Source organism: Notamacropus eugenii, chromosome 3 (assembly GCF_028372415.1).
Source record: "Notamacropus eugenii isolate mMacEug1 chromosome 3, mMacEug1.pri_v2, whole genome shotgun sequence".
NCBI classification, from domain to species: Eukaryota; Metazoa; Chordata; class Mammalia; order Diprotodontia; family Macropodidae; genus Notamacropus; species Notamacropus eugenii.
In genome coordinates, this window is record NC_092874.1 from 157,652,291 (window position 1) to 157,670,975 (window position 18,685).

At 37.6% G+C, this 18,685-nt stretch overlaps 1 long non-coding RNA gene across 1 annotated transcript; it reads right to left on the reverse strand.

Annotated features, from left to right (window-relative positions):
- Positions 1-7,270: 7,270 nt before the first annotated feature.
- Positions 7,271-18,352, reverse strand: LOC140533465 (uncharacterized). The gene is made up of 3 exons (XR_011976931.1): positions 18,196-18,352; positions 13,302-13,503; positions 7,271-7,776 (listed from the first exon to the last, which is right to left on the reverse strand). It is a non-coding gene; the product is annotated as an uncharacterized lncRNA (long non-coding RNA).
- Positions 18,353-18,685: the final 333 nt, after the last annotated feature.

Sequence of the window (18,685 nt, forward strand, 5' to 3'; positions counted from 1 at the left end):
ATGAAGCATTAATATAGATAGGTACATATACATATATATGTATATGTACATATATACATGCACATGTGTACAAAAACACATATATATAGTCCTTGGGACTGTTTTGATCCCCTTCTAATTGGTCTCCCTTCCTCTGCTCTCTCCTGACTTTGATCTGCTTTCACTCAGTTGCCAGAATGATTTTTCTAAAGCATAGGTCTAACTACATCACCCCCTTCTCAAAAATCTCCCTATTATCTCCAAGATCATTATCTATCTAAAGAGCTACAGAAATCTATACCTATGTGTAACTATATCTAATCTAGATAGATATAGATAGACAGATAGATAGATAGATAGATAGATAGATAGATAGATAGATAGATAGATACCATATGATATGACATAGGAATTGAGGGTGAGAGAAAGACTGAGCTAGTCTTTGCCCTCATTAAGGAAGAAAAGAGAATGTCCTAGAGGTTGATAGATAATAGCCCCCAGGAAGTATGTTATGTGATAAATTTGTTTAGTGTGAAATTCAAAATAGGATTGCTTAGTTGTGATGGTAGACAATCTAAAAATGATAATGGGGAGCAAGGAATATTCTGGCTATACCATCATGACCAGAGATTTGGCTCATATGAGAGAAAGTATAGTGAGAATTAGAAAGGAAGCAATGTTATCAGGAAAGAATAAGGTAGTGAGCATCAGATGATGGAAGTAAAAAAAAAAAGTTTAAGATGGAAAGAAGTTTGCTACTTATTGAGCAGGCATTCTAGAAGGCACAGCAGAAGGTGAGGCTTACTCCAAGAAGGATTGCTGATTATGGTTAGGATGCATATGAAAACACATGAGAACCAGGAATGGGGTTTCTACATCCACAGGGAAGGGGTCAGAGTCATTGTGATGGGGAGAGTATAAGGTGTGGAAATATGCAAACCACTAAGAAATATATCCAAGCAGTGTATCAGTGTCGGGAGAGAGGTCCATTGAGGAAGCATGTGATTAGCCTGAGGTCTTTCCTTGAGGCAGATGGTGATGTTCTAATCCTGTCAAATAAAGGCCTGCCACAAAGGAGGCAAGGGGCATCAGGATCCAGTCATACCTTGTCTTCAGTGGAAAAAACCCTGAGTGTGAGAGGCATGGACTTTTTGGATAGCTGATATGATACAGGTCAAGTGGGTCCCTTGGCTGAGTTTAAATTCCCTGTACTAGATGAATTACTTAGTTAGGTACTACAGGAAACAGATAGGTTTGCTGAGTCACTATCAGTGTTCTCTGAAATTTTTTAGAAAATAGGAAAGGTGTTACAGTATTGGTCCCCTTTACATAAAAGGAAGATAATGGGAGTCTAAAATTTATCTAGCACCAGATTATTGTTGACTGTCCTGCAGAAGGTAAACTAACAGCATAAAAATTCTGAAAGTACATTGTCTCGGCACATTCAGCAACCAGAGATGGAACTCTCAGAGTTTTAGGGCTATGCAATGAAGGCCTAAAATCTACTAACAGAACTAGTAACAGCACAAGTAAAGCAAATTCTACCGATGGGGCCCTCAGTCAGCAGACTTCGGCCTAGGAACAGGCTTTCAGAGGGGAATTCCCTCTCTAACTCAATGATTTGACTGCATCACATTGATACCAGAGCCATGTGTAGGAGAGTGTGAGTAGGATCCTGGATAAGAAAACCCTTGCATATCCTATTCCTTTTCCAAAAAAGGATGGATGCTTCCATAGAAGGAGCAAGGAACAGGACTTTTACCACTAAAAACCTCAATTGTTACCAGGGAAGTTCAAAGAGTAAACTGATGAGTCATTGAAGCTGTAGCTATGGAGATGTAATGGCAAGTAAAACAGGATCTTTCACTGTTTTTGTGTTAGTATAATCAATAACTATAAGGCCTCTATTTGAATGTGATTGCGGAGGATCTTTCTCACCCATTGATAGACCAACCCATTGAGGGAAGCTTGATTAGGGGAGCTGTTTTGTAGGAGGGTCCCAAATACTTTTTGTTTTTTCTTTTGAGTCACTGGGTCAGATGGTTATGTTTCTGGCTCTGAAAAGTGTGTAAATACTATGAGAGTGAGGTTTTATTTTGGGGCTTAGTTTTTGGAAGAAGGTTTGACTACCAGATGAGAGTCTAGGAAGCTGCTAAGCAGCCCCTTGGCTTTGAAAACCCAGATAATGATGCTTCTCTCTCTGGTAAAGATGTATATATATGTTTATGGTCAGGCAGTTCGGAGGCACTGTCTGTTGATTTTTGATTTCTCTGAAATCTTAATTTTGATTTTCTCTGATACCTGTGCTTGATTAAAGTGATTGTTAACCCCTCAAAAGTTGCCTTTCCTTTTGGAGAAGTAGATCAAAGAACCCGTGATAACATCTTTCCCTCCACCAACCCTATGTATGTTGGGGTACTTACTGTTACAGGAGATCATTGTCTAATGGTGCCAGTGCAGAAACTCTTTCAACAGCAAACTTTTACATACCAGAGAAGCTCTATTGGGATTTTTATTATTGCAAAGCTGACTAAATAAGTTATGTGCACTACCTGCAGTCTGATCTCTGTCCCATTTTAGGTGTCTAAGAAGGGGAGTTATGGATATTATAAAAATGAATTTCCATTGCAGTCAACTTCCTAATAGTGATCTTCAAGGAAGGGGATAAGATTCCTAAAAGAAAAGATTTAATGGATTTTATGCATGCACTCCCACTTGCCATATCGTATGACCAACATGATTTTCAAATAATTAGATATTACCTCCTGGGTGAGGTCCCACTTGAACGGCTTTGAAATTTAGATATGAGTCACTCTAGATACACAACTACACAGATGTGTGCTGACCAACTGGTGAAATTTGAGTAGGATCTGTGACCTAGGTAAATATTACTGTCAGTATAATAGGTTGATAGAGGGTGATGACACCCAATTCTAGAGGGAGATTTGGATGTGGTTTCTGAAACATAGAATATATAAGTGGGCAATTGATGGCCAGTATATGGTGGTTCTTGGAACATTGTACAATGAAATTGAGCACCAGGATTGTGGGAGCACTTCAATCTTATAAAAACCCAAGGCTCTGACCTATTTGAGTTATTATACAGGAAGGAGTTCAAGGTGGGTGGTAGAGGAGATGGCTGCAGAAGAGAACTCATAAAGGGAAGAGCTATCATGAGCTCTTGAAAGTCAGAATCTAGTCTTCTATGCTGGTTATTTATCCTATGCACGCTAGGACAAAATAGAAACCCTCAGAAATTCCCAAACTATCCCATACAGATAACATCAAACAATATAGGGTTCCTTGGGAGCTAAGGGATGAGAACAGTGAAAAATATTTCTTTTCAAATGATGTAGATGAAAGAAATTGGAGCCAGGTTCCCTTAAAACACTCCTCTGTGGCTTGTGAGGAAGGCAGATGGTACCAGCAGCTAATACTGGACTTCAGGGAACTGAACAACATCATGCACAACTCTAGAGGTATTCCTGACCTTGTCAATATTGTAGATCAAGTAGCCCAGGTTCAGGATGAGAAGTATAGCATTACTAAATATTCCAATGCTTGTTTCGCTAGATATGTAGCTGATACTAGTTTGATATTGCTTTCACTTGGGAAGGAGTGCAGTATACTTTCATTTACTTTCCCCACAATCGAAAAAAGAAGCATGGAGGCTTACTGGACTTTTTGGATTCCTACCTGGGTATTCTGATGACCCTTTATTTACTGAGTTACCTATAGTTCCACAGATATACAAAGAGACCCTGAGAGTCTACACGTTACCCTGCTGACTAGACATATTTAAAATGTTATATATTAAGCACAAGTAGGTACTGGCCTTGGATAAAGTGGTAGAGTTAAAAAGGGCTGAGTTCAAATTCAGCCTCATATACCAAGTTGCTATGAACCTAGGCAAGTCACTTAACATTTGTCTGTCTTAGTTTCTTCATCTCTAAAGTAAGGATAATAATAGTATCTGCTTTCCAGAGTTGTAAAGAGGATAAAATGAGATAATATTTGTAAAGCACTATGCTGGTCTTAAAACATTATATAAATCCTAGTTATTTTTGTATTTCCATATGTAGATGAGTAGGGCTAAGCCAAGGACTAGGGGATCACTGTTGAATATCCTTTTTATATCATGGATCAGTAAGCCTCCATTTTGTTAAATGTTGAATTACCCACAAGTACTCAGTTTGTTTTAACATCAAAGTAGAATTAATAGGGCACCAGTCTGTGTCAGGCCCACCACTAACATATATATTCACTAACGATCCCTCTAATAATATGTGGATTTTTGCAAGTAATGAAAATCAATTTCACTAACCTGTTTTTTAGGCTCCATACTCGTTCTTTTTTGAAAATGGGGACCAATCCTGTGGTATCTCCCAAACTGTCTGAATTTTTTCAAAGATCAGTGATAGTGGCTCAACAATCCCCTCAATCATTTACTTCAATACACAAGGATGTTGCTCTAAAATCAGCACCCTCTTAGTTCAAGTACATGTTGAGGAGAAATGTCACTGAACATGTAACAAAGAAGAGGTTTACTTTTTCTTAACTTAGCAAGGACGTACAACAAAGATACAGTGGTACTTAATGTCTCTAGATATGCTGCTGAGCCCCCAACGCATCTGGTCAATGGGCACTATTTGAATTTCCTGATTCAATATGTATTTCTTTGTCTTGAAAGTTTGCACAATTTACATGGATTCTGATTTTCTTTTAGTTCTCAGTCTTTTGACATCCTGACCATGGAACAGTGAGTATATCAATAAAAATCAATTCTATCAGTCAATAAACATTTGTTAGTGTTTCTTGTGCCTATTTTGTGCCAGACACTGGGCCAAGCTAGGGAAGCAAATGTGAAAAGATCATCCAGGTAAAGCTAATGTAATGTTCACAGTAAGATGAAAACCTGAAAAGAGATGAGGAAGGCACAATGGAAAAGTCCAAAGAAGTCTAAAAGAGTATAACTGAGTGGGAAAAAAAGAGAAGGCTGGTTTGGGCCCTTGCTTAAATGGTGATATTGGAGTTCATGACTCTTCTCTCCAGTCAGAGGAGCACAGGACTCTAATAATTAGATAGGAACATATTCATTTAAACAGTATCAGAAACAAAAATCTCATTATCCTGTAAGAATGAATCGTCTGATAATCACATCTCATTAGTACGCTCTGAGTGGATACTCTGACTAGAGCGCAGGGTCACAGACTCCATTTAAGAAAGAGACTAGCAGAGTCTTCTCCCCATTTCCCAACAGATACCCTGCTTTTGGACTTCTTTAAACCACCCTCTCATGGCTTGCTTCCCCAGGAAACTCATCATTGAGAATCTCATTATTTGCCTGGTACTCACATCACCTAAGTACCTTCTGCCCCTGTGATTGGACCCTGTGACTAGAGGTTGAGGTCATGGGCTCTAGGACTTCCATAAAGGAGGAATAACTTCTCCCCATCAATCCAGACTGCTTCGTCTTCCTTCTTTGTGTCATCTCCCATCAGATTGTAAGCTCCTTGGGGACAGAGATTGTCTTTGTTGCATTTGTATTTGTGCCCCCAGCACTTAGCACACTTCATAGTAGGCACTTCATAAATGTTTATTGAGGGACTATCTCAGCCCAAATGTCTCTTACCTGAAAATGACCTTACGTCATTAGCTTAGGTGGGAGGTGATGAGGACCTATACCAGTGTTTGGGGAGTATCAGAGGAGAGAAGGGGACATATGGGAGAGATGTTACCAAAGTTAAGTTAACAAGACTTGACAACAGATTTTATGTAGAGGAGAATGAAGAGTCAAAGATTACACTTACATTATGAGTATGGTTTACCAAGAGGATGGCAGTGCCCTCGACAGCAACAATGAAAGTAGGAAGATGATAAGGGCTTGTGGGGAAAGACAGAGAGTTCAGTTTTGGACATATGGAGCTTGAAATGTCTATGGGACATCAAATTATCAAGTCCAATAGGCAGTTGGAGATTGAGACTGGACTTCAGAGAGGTTAGGGCTGGATAAATTGATTGGATTATCATCTGTGCAAAGATGACAATTGAATCCATTGGAGCTGATGGAAAAAACAAAGCAAAACTGAGAGAAATGAGGTAATATGAGAGTCATTTAAAATTATTATTATAAACACAAAATTAGACGTAACCATACCCTTAAATATTGTTGAAGTGTAGCTAATGAAAGAAATTTCTCCCCTTTTTTTACAGATGGGGACACAGAGAAGTAACTTCCTCAAAGCCTGGAGAGTGAAAAATGGTTGGTGTGTACCCTTCCTCAAACTGGAGCTTAGTCATTTAGTTTCTTTGAGTCTCAATTTCCTCATTTGTAAAATGAGGCAGTTTAGACTAGTAGGCCTCTGAGGTTTCTTCTAGATCTACGATCCTATAGATTTTTTTCATATCCCATTTATTAATATAATAACATGACCATTACATTTTTCTACTTTATAAATAGTTCTTACCACCTGTGTGGTGCATTGTAAACCATATTTGTAGTCATTGTGAAAGGGAGTTGCCTTTTGGAAAAACTCCAGGACCCCTGGCCTATAATTTACAACATTTACTTAATGGCACAAAAGAAAATAAACAAAAGAAAATTCCTGAATATCCTCTGAGACTTTCCCTATTAACATCCTCTTCCAGATTGTTTCAATTCCTGCTGATAGAGACATCCCTTTGTACCCTTGCAAGTGAGGAGACAATGGTGAAAATACCTAATCATTTCAACCTTTCCCTTAGAAATGTAATTAGCATGAGAAGAAATAAACACACACACAAAAAAAACCCCTCACTATACAGGATACATACTTTCTTTCCCCATTAATGAACAAGTTCCGGATGGCCACCTAAAATAGTAAGCTGTTCAGTCAGTTTGACTCCTAGATGCAATTGGGGAAGTATATCTTATAAATGGAAGAAGGTTATGTTGAAGATAGAACCAAAGGACCAAAACACCAACCATTCTTATAAATAGGACTTGCTAATTATCTTTTCCTTCAGCTGCCAGTGCATTGGGTCATACGACTCACGTTCACTGTATTGACACTGTTTCTGACATATGCCAGGAAGGGAAAATATTTTCCTGTTAGTTACTGAAATGTGATAGATTTCTCTTGAAATTGGGACTTTGGGTTTCAGCATTGCTTTCTGAAAATCTATTCAAAACTCTTAGACTAACACTAGAAAGGGAAATTAAGGAAGGGAAACAAAAAGCCACTTCTGTTTTGTATGGCTGATACCATTCCCTGCATGGTAAGAGTAAGGTGATCTTGCACACATGAACATGCCCCAGGAATTTCATATTTATTCATTTATTTTTTAATGGAGGAAAGGCACAAGGTCTGAAAGTCTCTGTTCTGATTGTGTTTAAAATAAATTTTGCTGCCAGAAGAGGAGAAGTTACTGCTCTCCCATTCCTAAACATCAGGGAAAATGCAGCAAGTTTAGAAAGTCATGTCCATAGGTTACATCTGGAAGTCTGTATTTTAGAATACTTAATCTCTTTCACTTCTGAATGATTGCTTCTTTTGGTGGATACTTACAAATGACAAAGAAAATCCCTTTTATTCCAAAGGACTGCCACTTTCCTAGCAGCCACTAGTTTAATAAAAGCTACCCTAGAGGAGGAGTGCTATCTTGGCTTCAAATGTGTTGCTATGCAACATATCAGCACAGAACTATGGAGGCTGGATTTGGAGACTGAGAAGTGAGGCTCAAATTCTTCTGCTGACATCTGTCACCTGTGTGATCGTAGGCAAATCATTTAAATTCTCTGGCTCTCTGTTTTCTCATCTGCAAAATGAAGCATTTTGGTTAGATAACCTCTAACATTTCTTCTGGTTCTAAACCTATGCTAAGAATTCAAACAAATATTGGGTGATAAGCACAATGTCTGACACATAGCAAGAGCTCAATAAATACCTGTTGATTGGCTGACTGATTTACTCATTGTCTGCTATGTATGTGAGAGGTATTGAGCTTGACAACTTGGACAATTTCAGAAATATTTCAAAATTTCCTGAGCTCAAGAAACTTGCATCATTAGGAGTTCATGTTTAAGAAATATAATGTTCCTTTCCATCCAAATAATTTGATTTGGAGAAATAACCTTTTCTTTGATACAGTTAAGAGTTGAACTTCATCTAAAGATTCCAGATTTATTTTTCTTTGAAGAACATATGTTGAACATATTGCTTAAATAAATGAATACATGTACATATATGTCTTAGAAATCCTATGCCAAGGAAGTATTTCTTAAGCACCTACTATATGCACGGTTTAGTGCTAGGCTCCCAGGATACTTGAAAATACAAAATAAAACTCTGTGGTCTAGTCAAAATACTCTTCCTGCTGTTCCTCACACAGTTTTCAGTAACATACACCATATTAAGCTCTGTGCTCCCAGAGAGTAGGATTTATGTTTTAAAATGTAAAGGGTAGGAATAGAGGAAAATAATGTTTTTTTCCTACCTGTATGGTAGAATGTGTGTATGTATGTATGTAGTTTAACAGTATAGCTAATTCTCTGCTTAAAAGCTGTTGTTCTTGGTTTCAAGATCTGTCCTTAGTTGTTTATCTTCTTTCTTCTCCAATGGATGAAGGACAATTTGATTTAAATGAGTTATCTCATCTCCCACAAGATTGTTTTTCTTCTGCTATCACTTTTCCAGTAATCAGGAGGTATGACACACTGCTTGGCACTTTATTCATGACTCCTTTTCTAACTACTAAATGACTCTGGCTATCTTTAATTGTAGTAAGAAATCATGTCAAAGAACTGAAAAACATGTATGGGTTAGTGCTCTTGACTGGATTGTTTGTCATACATCTAGTCGCCTGATAAGAAAATTAAAGGAGATTGGGAGGAGGTGCCTTTTACCACTATTAGAGAGATGGAGTGGACAGACATTTAGTCAAAGGGTGATTGAAGAAGATCGCAAAGGCACATTAAAAATATTTTGTTTTATGGTGACTCATTAATCCCTGAAGACACTGGTAGAAAAAAATGTAACCTCCCCTTTTCCCTAAGCTTCCTGTCAAAAAATGAAAATCGAAACCAGATGTTTACAAAGTATAAATGAAGGAAAAATGTATAGAAACCATTTTCATGCATGTTGATCACTTGTATTTTTAGGACAATCTTACACTGTCCCCTGGGTGAGAGGACACGTCATGTCTGGGTCTGTAATTGACAACTTGTAAACATGAAACTGTTGGGAACAGATCAAGAGGAAAGGTCACCCTGATGTTTCCTGACTCCCTGCTAGGACCTGTAGCTCTCAAGATTTTATGGTGGATATAGGTGGATCTGCCCTTGTCTTCCTGTTCTTAAGTCACCTTTAGCCTACATCTTAGTAGCCTCTAGATAACCTTTTTTTTTTTTAAATTATTATTCTAAATTTCTCTACCAGTAGAAATTCTAACTGTAGAGATTCAATCTCTCATGTCTCTCTTTGGAGCACAGTTGATGGAATTCCCAATACCTTTGAATTCTGGCTATATATGAACCAGTGATTTATTCCAAGTAGTAAGAAGAGGAAAATAGTTATCCTATTAATCCTGCATTCTCTCCACTTGTATACTGCACAGAAACTGGAATTCTAATCCAAGGAGTGGGACTGAATTCAGGCCATTTCATGATTGTGTAAACTTGGACAAATCACAGTTGCCTCATCTGAAAAATGTTAAACATAAAAAATGGTGTTGAGAGGAAAGCACTTTCTAAACCTTAAGACATGTATATTGTAACATTATTATTAAATGGCACACAAGATTATTTATATGCATTAACTATGCATACCTAATGTGTCATTATGCTCATTTTGCATGCATTTAAGACCTAAAAGAGAGACAAGAATGTGAAAAATGATAGCACTTCATTTTATTTTTTTCACTACCTACTGTCTCTCTTTTTGCAGACTTCCTGTCTCTGTCTTCTTTTCTCCTGTTATCTTTACTCACTTTCCCTCACACATACTCCATTTCCCCTCTCTATGCAATCACAATTGGCTCTCTTTCATGCCTGGAATGTTTTCCCTCCATCCCTTTACTTCTTTGAAACCCTACCTTCCTCCAAAATTCGGTTCATGTGACACTTTCTTCATAAAGCCTTTCTTTCATTTTTTAGGTTAATTAATTTATTTTTAGTTTTCAACATTCACTTTTATAAGATTTTGAGTTCTAAATTTTTCCTGTCATTCCCTTACTTCCTCCCCAAAATGGCATGCAATCAGCTATGGACTATACATGTACAATCATATCACATATATTTAGACATTAGTCATATTGCGAAAGAAGATTCAGAAAGAAAGGGAAAAAACATGAGAAAGAAAAAACAAAGAGAAAATTGCATGTTTCAATCCACATTCAGACACATAGTTATTTCTCTGGAAGTGGATAGCCTTTTCCATCATGAATCTTTTGGAATTGTCTAAGATCGTTGCATTGCTGGGAAGATTCATGAAGCCTTTCTTGATGCCTCCATTTGCTAACATTCTCTCTTTCAAAATCCACTCTGTATTTTTTAAAATATGTTTTCTATACATAGTTTCATATGTATTAGGCATCTCTGATAAGGCTAGTAGAAAACCTAGTGAATCTGCTTATAACAATTTTCCCTTTTCCCGGCAAAACCTCCCTGGTAACTCACATTTCTTCCCAAGCCACTCATTATCCTTTAGGAATATAGTGCATTTTTCTTTCTTTCTTTTTTTTTTTTTAATTTGGCCAATTTTAAAGAAAATTAATTCTCCAGGACGAGAATCACATTTCTGCTTGTTTACAGTAATGATAAAATGCAGTGTTATTCACTCTTCTCTCTCTGTGTCATTCAAGTATTAAGAATGATTATATTTACACAGTGGCTTAATTTTTTAAAAAACTGCTACTGCACTCAATCTTGGATACAAATTTGAGTCTTTGAAATTTTGAAAAGCTGCATGGAATGATCTCTTCTGGTGCATTTAATCAATTTTTTAAATGGTGGGCCCAGAAGAAACACCTCCACATTGGACTGTTCTACTACCTGTGAATACCCCTTGTGCTATGGTACAATTTAATAATGAAGGGGTTGGAGACCTTCAGTTCTTTTGTCTTATAGTAACATTCTTCCTTCTAAGCAATCTGGTCCTTATTGTTTATTTCATTACATTTATCAAGGATATTTTGTTTGTCCTCATCATGAATTTTGCTTCAGAGTTTCTCATCCTTCACTATAGCCTTCATGTTGGAAGTATTAAAGTAAATTCTTGGAAGATAACTTGTATCTCTGATTGTCATCTTTAGCCATATATTTCTCTGCTTCTTGGACCATACACTTAGTTTCCTCTTCTCTCAAGTGACCTCCATCATTGGTGACAGCATTTATGAGGGAAAAGAACACATAAATGAAAGCTGAAAAGAGGGGGAGGAGATACATGGCAAAATGAAGCCTGGAAAAGAACCAGACTGACTCTCTTGGTCTGACTCCTTCTTAAATAGAGATTCTGAAAGGAGACATTCAAGCAGACAGAGAGGCCACAGAGTTAGGTTACTTCTAACGTGTGAAGTCCTGGGCTAGACTGAAGCTTCATGATGAAGAGTTGGGGTATGGAAAATGAAGTCCAGAGGGCAGCTTGGAAAGTAAACAAATCATATTCATTGGGCAAGTAACAGATAATAATTCAGCAAAGGATACTGAAGTGTAGCCAGACAATCTGAAAAGACCTAGGAGAGTGTAGTGTCACAAAAGCTAAAGAGGAGAGCCCCCACAACTAGAGGCTTTGAGCAGTGTTAGACTTTTGGAGGCCAGAGCACATGGAGGTTAGAAGAAGACCTTGAAATGTCTCAGTTACATCTCTCATTTCTTCAATCCACCCTCCACACAACAATGGATGTGGGTTGCTGTGGGAGTTGCTGCTGCCCTATGTGACCTCTGCCTCACCACCTAAGGCTGGAGGTATAGGAAGACCTGCTCCCTTCTTGGCCAGCTGAAAAAACTCTCTCACTGACCTTTGGCACATGTGGGTTGAGGGATCTGCAAACTGTGGCTACTGCTGCTGGGGATTCTGCCCTCGAGGCCTACTTGGGTCCTCCTCCAAGCGCTGTGCCATGCACAGTCAAGGCTGGGCTGGGCTCCACTCCACATCCAGTGCAACAGACCTTTCCCATCGGCCTTTCAGGTCACCATGGGATGGAAATCTCCTCCACTTCAATGTTCTGTGGCTTTTGCTGCTGTAGAATTTGTTGAGAATCTTTCTTTACAGGTATTTTATGGGCTGTGGGGGAAGAGCTAGTGTATGTGCATCTTTCTACTCCACCATCTTGGCTCTGTCCCCCAAAATACTTTCCTTATATTGGCCTTAAAACTGTATAGACTGGTACATCATTTAAATAATCTGTCAAAAGACCCATTTCTAATCTGTATCCTTAGTAATGCTGACATGAAAGTTAACAAGCTGGTCAGCCAGGTTACATATCAGAATATTGCAAAACTGTCTGGGTAATGTAATCAGATACCATGATATAAGTTAGAAGCAGGGACCTTGAAACACAGACAAACAAATACCAAAGGGGAAAAAGAAAAGAGAGCAGTAAAAAGTTTCTATACCAAGGGTTCTTTCTGACACCACCAGTATAATGTTTCCAATTTATAAAGTTTACCTTTGAAGAGGATTCAGGATGTAAATGAAGGCAGATACTCTGATTAGAATGGAACACAAACTGTTCTAGTATTCTCTCTGTTGCTTAGTGAGATTCAAGGTGGGATTGATGATGAGGAAATTTAGATTTGAACACGAGTTTGCTCATCTATATTCCTTACCCCATATTTGACACCAGTTTTTGTGAAACCTTGGTAGGTTTTTGTTCTGAAGTAGCAAAAAGAAAGTTGAAAATTTTTAGACAAGTAGCATGGTATATCTTCTTAGATTTAGAAGCTGTCTCAATCAAGTTCCAGGCCTGAAACACACTAGACGTGTGACACTATGGGCAAAACAGTGCAGCTACATGCTACCTGGCTCATGGAACTATACAACAGCTGCCCTGTGCATCTGAAATGAGTCCATCCAGAAAGTAAATACCTTTTGGTGTTGATTCCCTTAGAGACTGATGTGAATCCCTAAGAGACTGGTTTTCTTTGTCAGTTTCAAAGATAGTGCCCTCTTTTCAGATTTACTTTTTCCTTCGGGAGTGAATATTTTCAGATCTGTTTTCCCTTAGGAGATGGGTGTACAGAGCTTTTCTGTATTCCTATGATTTAAACCTGGAAGGAGTCATTTCCTTCAATACTCTCATTTTGCAGAGGAAGAAATGAGAACCGGAGAGATGATGTGACTTACCGTGCAATAATAAGTGGCCAAACTCAGTTTTGACTTCAGGTTCTTAACTCTAAGGCCTCTGCTCAGTCCATTGCACCACACTGTACATAGCATTCTTGAGATCATTTCCCTTTTAAAACTTTGCATACTTCTGCCAGAGGCCTCTCCTCAGCCATGTTTGCCTGAAGTACTCTGAAAGGGTGCGGCACAGGTGCTCTGTATACTGCAAAGATAAGAAGATGAGTATCTGAAAACGCTCCTACATTTCTGCCTACTCCACCTGAACTTTAACCTTATGAGCTCTTTTTAACTCATGTTCAAGCCGTCCTTTCAGACAGAATCTTTAAGGTTTTCCATTCTTTCCTAAGTATTTGTGGCACCCTAGTAAAAAATACCTTGTGGTAATATGATGCAGGAGAGGCATCTTGATTTCAGAAGATTTAAGACGCGAGCTCACTGTGCTTAGTTTACCACCCAGTTGCTCTAAGGAGGAAGGATGTTCCCTTCCCTTTTCCAGTGAGGTCCCAGGTGAGAGTTCACATACTAATTCATTCCCTCCCCCTACTCTCTATCATTTTATTTAGTGTTTTTTTAGTGTTTCATAAAGCTTAGAATTAGCAGCAGGACTTAGGAGACTGAAAAGTAATGGTATCAGAAGAGGAAAGGCTAAGTTTGCTTTGTTTTTGATCTAAGACAAATGATTTGAAATGCACCTTCTTGTTAAAATTCTGAATCTCTAAGGAGAATGGAGCCCATATTTCCTCAAACTGAGCCCTTTGTTGATACAGAAACAAAGACAAGGAAGATAACAATAAGAGAGCTGACCTTTCTAATCTAGCTCTATAAAGTAGGGGAAAAGTAGGAGAAGGAGCAGGAAGAGAAGCTTGGAGCCTGAAGTCTGAAGTGATATTCCCTTTGAAAAACTAATTTTCTCATTTTCAGGAGGGGCATCATTCTCATCGTAGAAGTAGAATATGCGAATCTTCATCTCTAAAATGAGGGGCATAGTGGAGATGATCTTTAAGAGCCTTTCTAGCTTTACATCCAATGAACTTGTGACGTAATTGATGTAGTAAACATCAACTAACATATTCCTAAGATGGGAATTGCGAAATATGATGTTATCTTTAGTTATGAACTGGAAGGGCTCACTGAAAGCAGACAGCCGTAACTATCAAGGCTGAAATGGACATGATTGTCTCCACCATTGTGACTTAGTCTAGTTAGATAATTTGTTTGTTTTTTTCCTTTGGATCTCCACTGATTCTTCACTGTAACACTTGTTAGTCAGGTTTTCTTGATATTGTGACTACTAAAACATATATTGAGAGGTTATTTATCATGTTGAATAAAGTGCTGATATTAGAGCTAGGAAGACCTGGATTCAGGTCCTTCCTCTGATACATATGGACTATATGACTTAACCTCTCAGTGTCCTGGGAAACAGGCCATATAACAACTTCAGCATGATTTCAATGGGCTGTCATGGAATGATAGGTCTGGTAAACACACACACACACACACACACACACACACACACACACACACACACACAGAAAGAGAGAGATGATAGTTGACCCCAGTTTTCGACAGGTAGCTGGTACAGTGGATAGATAGAATATGGAACTTGGAGTCAAGCAGGGCTGAGTTCAAATTTAACTTCCCATGCTTACTTGCTGTGTGACTCTGAAAAAGTCATTTAACCTCTATCTGCTTCAGTGTCCTCATTTGTAAAATGAATATAGTGGTAGCCCCAGTCTCAGGGTTGATCTGAGAATAAAATAAGATACTCTTTGTAAAAACTTTTGCAAACCTTGATGTGTTATAGGAATGCTTTTATTACTATTAAAATCATCATTATCATCATCCTAAAGTAATATCTGACTTAAACATCAGAAGTCCATAAGCACAATGTTCTAAAACCTCTTAGAGATAGCTGAGAATCTCATGCCATCAGTTCTTAAAAGGTTATCTAGGGATAGATTTTTTTTTTTTGAGAAGACAACTAGGTGAAATAATTTAAAAATGAAAAAAAATATTGCTACTTGATTCACCAGTTATTCGTAACTCATACAAAATTGCAGGTAAGAAAAAAAAAGGATTTTGGAATGGGTCCTGTATTGAATTGTCTTTCAGAGTAGTAAGATGATGGATTCTTATTCATGTTCAGATTATCCTGTGAAGTATTTGGGAGCTTGACTGATAGACAATGAAAGGGAACTGTGTTCTTCTCTACTTCTTACCTTGATAGTAGAGCCACAATAGCATCAGAACCACACTCTCAGATAAAAGACAAATATCTAAACCCTTATTAGCTTAGTACAGAAAGTTGGCCAGTCAGATGACTAGAGTTCCAGCTTGCTTATGCATCTTTTCTCCATCTGCTGCATTCTTCAATCACTGAAGCCCCAGCTTCTCCATAATTTAACTGATACCTCTGATGGTACATATGGCAGGGCCCTAGCTCAACAGTTTTTTAATATGATCATTTTCTTCAAGGTTCCTACATTCTGAAGCTATGAATATCGGCTAACATTAGCAGACAATAGCCACAATTCTAGTGAAATGGAAGGGGCAGCGTGAAAAAGTGTCTAATGAACAATTTTACATCTCCATAGTCCTATGTATTAGTGCTATCACACTGTGTATAAGCAGTTTCTAGAAATCTCTTGTTCAGTATTCAGTATCACTTCACAAGAACCTAAGAAATCCTGTCTGGTAGCTTGATAAGAACTAGACTACTCAGCTAATAATGATGATGATAAATGACATTTGTGAAGAACTTTAAGGTTTACAAAATTCTGTGCATTTTGGTTTCATCTAATCTTCATAACAACCTAGGTAGATGGGTATTATTGGTATATATATACATATATATACTTATACATATATGTGTATATATATATACATACATATGTATATATAGATGCATACACACACACACACACACACACACACACACACATATATATATATATATATATATATATATATATATATACATATATATATTCCTAATTTTACAGATGAGAAAATTGAGTGTAGGAGGGATTAAATGACTTGGTCACCATAACTGGCTAGTAACTCTCTAGTAACTGTGAGAGTTGGGATTTGATCTATTTGATCTATCTATCTCTCTATTGACTACATGCCCAGAACTCTTTTCACTGTATCATACCTCTTGAAATTAATTAGATTGAATAAATACAACTTCAGTTTTCCTTATTCTCTCTACTAAATGAGCTGCTATTCAGTATCAGTTGTATGATTATTATGTGGAGTTTAACTTTAATTCTAAATGTTGAGTAGTATACCTGAGTATATAGCATGAAATAATCCTACCACATCAGTATCCAAATTCTTAGGAGAACTTTGGGTGATGAGAGACAGCATGGCATAGCATTGAAGGAGGCCAGCTCTGGAATCAGGAGAATCAGGATTCACTCTGTGCCTCTGACACAGGCTAGCTTTGTGACATCTGGCAAGTTTTTTTTGTTTGTTTTTTTACTTCTTAGTGCTCCAGACAAATATACTATAAATTTTGGATAAATTGTTGATCTGCATTGGTGCAGGCAGTTTCTACCCTGAAAGTGTCCTACACAAAGGGAGTTTTCACACTGGAATAGCCCTGGAATCCCCCACTCTCACAAAAGAAATTTTAGGTCGACAAGTAAACAGCTAAATTCCTTAGACATATATTTTTAAGCATCTAGAAGAAAAGTCAAGTAGCAAAATCAAGAAACAGCAAATAATGAGTTTGAACATGGTACCCCCATGATACTAAAACAATGGAAGGAGAGTCATTGGGAAGATCTTCTTTGAAGGCAAGAATCATGCAAAATAAAATGATATGAAGGATGTGACTTCTGTACTATGTGAGGAAGTAACATTCTTAACTATTCTTAGATAACTCAAAATATCTAACATATAAAGCATTATTGGAAAAGGTTCTTTGGGATGTACAAAGTTCAGGAAAGCATATTCCCATTCCCTAAAGATTTTATAGTATATTTACTAATACTTTATCGGGGACCATGTGTCCTGCCATTGCTTTCCAAGGTCCTCAAGGCCTTGCCTTCTGCCCTGCTGATTTGCTTGTCAGACCCTAAGTAAAACCTGGCTTTCTACTTGTCATGAGAGTGAGCCTTTATTTATGTGTTCTGACACCCAATTATAATAGGAGTTCCTTGAAAGCAGAGACTCTCTTCTCTTCTATTTGTATTCCTAGCACTTATCACAGTGCTTAACACATAGTAACTGCTAAATATCTGTTTTTTCTACTCCATTTCATTCCATTTAACTTAAAGACTGCCAACTCTGAGGAAATCTCTATGCTGGGAATTATGAAGCCAAAAGAAAAAAAATGTAGTACATGACTCCTGTACTCTAGGAGCTTCCAGTTTGACTGGAAAGGCAAATCACACATTAAAAAATAGCCAACAATACAAATCAGTATATTTTAATTTCCAAATGAGCAGGATGGACAATAAATCCTCTCAGAGGATGGAGAAGTTACTATTGGCTTAGGCAACCAGAAATAGCTACACAGAAAGGTAAAGCTTGCTCTGGCTCTTTAAGGATGAGCAGGAGTTATATTGTGATGGTAAGTTGTCTGGGTTTCCAAAGAGACACTGAGAAATGGAAGTTCTTCTTTACTAGGGAATCATCTGGGGGTATTCTCTAGATCTATTTTTTGACTTCACTCTTGTCACACATGCAGTTCATTCATTATTTATTATTTTTTAGCTTTTTAAGGGGTTGGAATCAGAACCAAATCTAAATAGAGACATATTCACTGTTATTTCCTGAGCACATTTCACATCTGCCTTTTAGAAAAGTCATGCTTTAGAGAATGTAGTGGAAAATTACTGGGGTTAATCCAAACTTCTGGGAATGAAAGCACTAAAAAACTCACTGATGTTTAGGAAGGAAGCTTCTAGGATTCACCCTTCACATGCTATGACCAGGAGTTGTCACCCATCTCCTTTTTAAAATCAGTCAAAATCCGGTCATTTTCAAGGAGTAAGGAGACGGTCTGGAAATGTGTATAAATTGAATCCTTCACGATGCAGCTACGTAAAAGCAATATAACAAAACAAAAAACAAAGAACTTAGCAAAGCAGCTTCCATATGATGCTTGCCATATATCCCTGAGGGAAGACATGATCACAAAATCAATATGATCAGCATTTAGAACAGGTGATTCCCCAACCCATTCTACTCCAGGACTAATACAATCTATGTAAGCATAAAAACTATCATGAAACATGAGTTCTTCTGTCCTGCTAATATGTATTAATTCATTAAAGCGCATAGTACATTTGTCAGTGTGGAATTCAGGACATTATACATTTTTGGACTCACATATTCATATGTACATATGTATATACATGCTTCCATATTAT